The following is a 6,082-nucleotide window of genomic DNA, read 5'->3' on the forward strand; positions in this document are numbered from 1 at the left end:
GGAAGTTCTTGATGATCCTATAAATTGTTGATTTAGGTGCAATCTTAGTAGCCACAATATCCTTGCCTGTGAAGCCATTTTTATGCAACGCAATGATGGCTGCACGCATTTCTTTGCAGGTCACCATGGTTAACAATGGAAGAACAATGATTTCAAGCATCAACCTCCCTTTAACATGTCAAGTCTGCCATTCTAACCCAATCAGCCTGACATAATGATCTCCAGCCTTGTGCTCGTCAACATTCTCACCTGAGTTAGCAAGACGATTACTGAAATGATCTCAGCAGGTCCTTTAATGACAGCAATGAAATGGAGTGGAAAGGTTTTTTTGGGAAGTTAATTTTCATGGCAAAGAAGGACTATGCAATTCATCTGATCACTCTTCATAAGATTCTGGAGTATATGCAAATTGCTATTATAAAAACTTAAGCAGCAACTTTTCCAATTTGCAATATTTATGTAATTCTCAAAACTTTTGGCCACGACTGTAGACGGATGTACTGTTACTTCCTCTACTGTCAAAAATCTGGGTATTATATTAGACAGCAACTTTTCTTTTGAAAATCATATTTCCCATGTTACAAAAACTGCATTCTTCCATCTTAGAAACATTGCCAAGCTACAAAACATGTTACCTGTTTCTGATGCAGAAAAGCTAGTTCATGCATTTATGACCGCTAGACTGGACTATATGCACTTCTAGGTGGTTGTCCAGCATCTTCAATAAACAAGCTACAGGTAGTCCAAAATGCAGCAGCTAGAGTCCTTACCAGGTCAAGAAAACGTGCATTCTTATTCTTTAGCTTGGGTTAAACTAATTAATTTTACTTTGTTGGATCAGCAGCTATGCTAATGATGTCTCTATTTGTTTCTATGTTTTGCCACGGGAGATGATGCTGACCCTCAGAGGACCTCAGATGATGCTAGCCCTGAATCAACAAACATAACTAACAAATATTGCTACAAGTGTGACTGCATCATATAATAATTATTAATAATATTAATAATGTTCATCATCTGGCTGACTACGTCTTGTGTTAATTTTTCTAAAAATCCTGTCATACGTGCACAAACTGACAGTCAGCACTTATAAGCTACTACTAAATATTGTAGAAACAATTTTCTGTAAAGTTGCTTTGTAACGATTTGTATTGTAAAAAAGCACTATACAAATAAACTTGAATTTAATTTAATTTAATTAAATCAGCTCTAAAAGAGGACAATAGTAAACAGAAAATTTTTCAGATGAAGTCAGGTCATTGTTAATTCAGTGATGCCATCATCCAGCCCAGTTTTGTTCTATTTCAATAGCACCTGGTCAAACAAGTCAAAAATATTGCCAAATATTAAGTGTTGCCAAATAAGCAGGCCAGTATACAGGGTTGGGGGTCATTTTAGACGTTCTTTTGAATGCACTAATAGTAGCCCCTCACAACTTTTTGCTTAGGGCCCCCAGAAGTGTAGGACTGGCACTGCTTAAATTATTTAAAGGGATACTCCATCCCAAAATGAAAACATTTTTCTTACCCCCATGTCGTTCCAAACCCATTAAAGCTTTGTGCATCTTCGGAACACAATTTAAGATATTTTGGATAAAAACTGGTAGACTTGAGACTGTCCCATAGACTGCCAAATAAGATGGTGACTCTTCTGTATCAGCCGTGCCACAAGGATAATTTTTTTCCATGTATTTACACTTTGGTTTGAAAGCAAACAACGCATCGGCGCAGTGTATGCTTATTTATCTGGCAGTCTATGGGACAGTCACAAGCCCCCCGGTTTCCATCCAAAATATCTTAAATTGTGTTCTGAAGACGAACAAATCTTTTACGGGTTTGGAACGAAATGGGGGTAAGCAATTAATGACAAAAATTTCATTAACCCTTTAAGAAAAAACTATGACAAAACACCTCTATAAATTAAATTACTGTGTCTGTCATTATGTCACAGACGTTAACACAATTAACACATTAACACAATCACATTGCTTTAAAGGAACATCTCACCCAAAAATCTTATACTCCCTTAAATTATTTCCTAGATCATTGATCACCCTGAAAATGAAAGCTAACAAAGAAGGCATTGCATTGTGGGATTCTGGATTCCACACAATGTGCCATGCTGCACGTTGTATTACAACACTATATCTTCTAAAATATAAACTGAAATCACAAAAGGGTCAAAGTAGTTTAAATCCTTTAATTTGCAAATAAAACAAACAAACATTAATGAGCTTAATTTAAGACTGTTTGGGAGCATATGATTAGTATTGGACACAAGATGCTACTGGAAAATATTTGGCATACACAATATTTATATTGTACTGTGTGCCTTTTCAGATGGGGATGGGAGTCTGGGTCCTGTAAAGGGTTTCTTTTTTTCCATCTTCATATTTTATGGATTTTCTTTCCCCACTGCCACGGTCACCTTTGACTTGCTGAATGGGGAAACTTAAGCATACTTTCTGCTTTGCAACAACATCGCAAACAGCAGTTGAAGTTTTCAGAAAAACCGTTAAGACGAGAGGTTGTTGTAATATAAGCTTTTTTTTTATTGCAACATGAATAGCACCCCATAATTTGTTGGAGGACTGAAAGAAAACAACTTGTGCGGTCACTGTATCTCCCTGAAGGCCCTCTTCTCTGAGTACTTCAGCTTATACTTCCTCTTAAACCTGAAAAAAGAACAGAAAAATGGACACACAAATGGAAATCAAACAGAAAGCACTACTTTAAAATCTTCATTGATTTTATACAAATAAAGCAGTAAAATACTGAACTTACTTGGCTCTTTCTCTGGCCTCAGTGTTTCTCTTCTGTAAACTCTTAAATCTGTCTTTTAGGATGCTGCCCTCTGGCTGCATGACACAGAAACACACATTATAACAAATAACGTAACTGCAACTCAGTAAGACCTCAACACAGGCACACTTAAACATACCTTTAGACTGTGAAGAGAGCTGGCAAGTTCATATCTATGCTGAATATCTAGATCAGGTGCCTGGAACCTACAGAAGATAAGACTATCTTTCAATTCCAGTCAAACGAACAGCAGGTTACAACTTCATCAACCTTTGTGTTTTTGTTGCATAGTTTTTTGTGCAGGGCAAGAATATGGTGCAGGATTAGACAATCCTAAACAACCTTTTTAAGAAAGCCAATATTTGCTCTTTTTTTCCAACAAAGTATCAGTAACCGTCAGCAAACTGTGTACGTGGAGAGGCCAAATAATTGTCAGATTATTTAGATTATTATTATCATTTTTTTTTAAAAGATTTGTCTGTTTCCATTAGATGTGTGAAAACTTCTGTGGAAATTCATAAACAAAAATGTAGGCAATTAACAGGCATGTGATCAGCTAGAAAATCTGACCACGCCCCCCACACTTATTTTTAAAAATATATTTTATCACCGTAAAATATATATATATATTTTGGTAATAATACATACTATTGTCCTGTAAAAAAAAAAAAAATGTGGAAACATTACAATTATTTATAAAATAAAGTAAAAACAGCAAAGGTTTTCTATTTTTATATATTATAAAATGTAATTTATTCCTGTTATGCATTGCAGAATTTTCTACATTACTCCAGTTTTCTGTCACATGATTGTTCAGAAATCATTACAAGTTGATTTGATTCTCAAGAAACATTTATGATTATTATCAATGGTGAAATCAGTTGTGCTGCTTTATATTTTGTGTGGAAATGGTGATATACTTTTTAGGATTTTAGGATTATTTAATAAATAGAAAGTTAAATGAAGAGCATTTATTTGCATTTATCAAATATTAAATTGATTAAAGCATTTATTAAATAGAAATCCTTTGTGACATTTTAAATAACTTAACTCACTTTTCAGCACTTTAATGTAGGAAGTAAAATGATTAATTTCTCTATTTTTTAAATCTTACCACAAACATTTGAGTGGTATCACGGTTTACACAAAAATGTTAAGCAGTAAAAACAGTTTTTGACATTGATGATAATAAATAGTAAATGGATCTTGAGAATCAAATCATTATATTACAATAGTTTCTGAAGGGTCATGTGACACTGAAACTTCTCTTTGTAAACAACGACAGATTTATAAAGGATTCTAATGATGAATGTTATGTTCTTAAATTAAAATGACTCAAATGCAGCAGTGAATCGGAACTGAAAACACAGTACAGTACTGTTACAGCAGATACGTAGCATGTCAGACTATAGCATATACACATATGATTTTATATATATATATATATATATAAAAACTTGGGTTCAGAATACTCAGCTGAATATTACAGAGTTTTGCAAATATTATCACCGACTGTAGACCTTTTGGTTAGGACAGAAAAATTAAGTGAGACAGGAGACGTTATGTCATGCAGAGTCTTAGTAAAAATGTGGTTGTTGTTCTAATTTTTGCAGGCGGGATTCATTCGTTTCACTCGGGGATCTCACGTTAAGATTCAGCTGGTCATTTAAATTTGGTGCAAGGTTGTTTGGTTTGAAAGTGACTCCTGTGTGAGTTGAGCGTCATACGTCACTACACAATTTTCTATGAAAAAGAAAAAATTTCACTTGCAAACTTTTGGTAATGTGACCACACCTGTTAGCATATGGTTAGTGGTTGTACCTCGGTGGCGATATCGGCATCGGCTGTCAAAGAAAAAAAAAAACAATATCGGTCGACCACTAGTAATTACTGCTGCAATTAAATAGATATTTCACATAATAATTAATACATTTTATAGAAAATTAATAAATAACTTTAGAACTAAACCTGAAAGATGAACATTTCTACTTTAGATAGCTACTTGATTCCAGCCATCCGGTTTGGAACTATTTTCCTTAATATTTAACACCACTTTTGCAGCAAATCTTAATTGATTTCTTATTTATGTCACCACAAAATATAAACTAAATGATCACTTAGAGATATGTTGTTGATATATAGAACATACAACTTTACATGCATACATAATTGCAGTATATAATGCAAAGTAATATATGCTATATAGCAAATTTTGGCTGCGTGCTCGTCTAGATCACTGCACAGGACCCTATATAAAGTACTATATGTAAGTACTCAAGTAAAGTGATATATAGAAAATAATCAACTGCTTGACTGTTTATGTTGCCACAAAACGTAAACTACTATAGCCCAGCTCTAATCTGCTAAATGTGACTAAGTTATTATAAAGATTTTAACACCATAATTTTCTGTAAATATGTACTGAAAAAGTGTATTGTGAAAGGTGCTATACAAATAAAATTGACTTTTAAATCTACAGCAAAGACATGATATACTTATGCTTAATATTAACCCTCAAACTAATAATCAGTATAATCTGTATTATCATCAGACCGTTATTTCATACAATAGTTCATTTCAGCAATTGTGTGCATGCCTCATATGCTGTTATTTAACTGCAGTATATTACTTCACCAATATATCATCAAACTGTTGTCTAGATAAAATGACATTGGCCAAAAGGAAATAAATATATACATGAAACACCCCCCAAAAAACAACAAAAAAAACATCCCAAACCAAATTCTGAGAAAATGCCCTCAGATCCTGGAAGGCCGTTCACACAACAGCCCTCCAAGTCCTATTGTTTTATCTTCACATTCCCAAAGAAATACTGGGAGCGCAAGGATGAGATCATCAGCAGGCAGAAGCTCTCTTGAGAAGAGCATACAGGTTACAGGGCATTATGAATGTAAATCTTACAGGCAGCAGAGTCGTACTGTACTCACGTTTTTGGGCAGGTATGTGGGAGTCCACCTGAAGAATTGGATCCATGTGCAAAGGTTTAAAGTTTATACCTTTCTTGACGGTCGTCTCTAATTAAAAAAAATAAAAATAAAAAAATAATAATATATATCAGTTATAGATTGCAGAGTAAAAAAAAAATGATTACATAGTATGGTTTTACACTTACGTGTTGTGTATCCTTTTCAGATCAACCCCCTATGAATGAAGAAAGACAAAACAATCAGTCAGTGTTTGTTTAAAATCTCTTAGCAGACTGCATCATGAACTGATGAGGTGATGTAGCCTAGTGGTTCATAATTAAGGCTGTTAACTGA

The 6,082-nt window shown here is 34.0% G+C and overlaps 1 long non-coding RNA gene across 1 annotated transcript; it reads right to left on the minus strand.

Annotated features, from left to right (window-relative positions):
- Positions 1-2,370: 2,370 nt before the first annotated feature.
- LOC132123330 (uncharacterized) lies at positions 2,371-5,863 on the minus strand. Its single transcript, XR_009426498.1, has 4 exons — positions 5,750-5,863; positions 2,941-3,007; positions 2,784-2,857; positions 2,371-2,674 (listed from the first exon to the last, which is right to left on the minus strand). It is a non-coding gene; the product is annotated as an uncharacterized LOC132123330 (long non-coding RNA).
- Between the last annotated feature and the right edge of the window lie 219 nt (positions 5,864-6,082).

This window comes from Carassius carassius, chromosome 41 (assembly GCF_963082965.1).
Source record: "Carassius carassius chromosome 41, fCarCar2.1, whole genome shotgun sequence".
Classification (NCBI taxonomy): domain Eukaryota; kingdom Metazoa; phylum Chordata; class Actinopteri; order Cypriniformes; family Cyprinidae; genus Carassius; species Carassius carassius.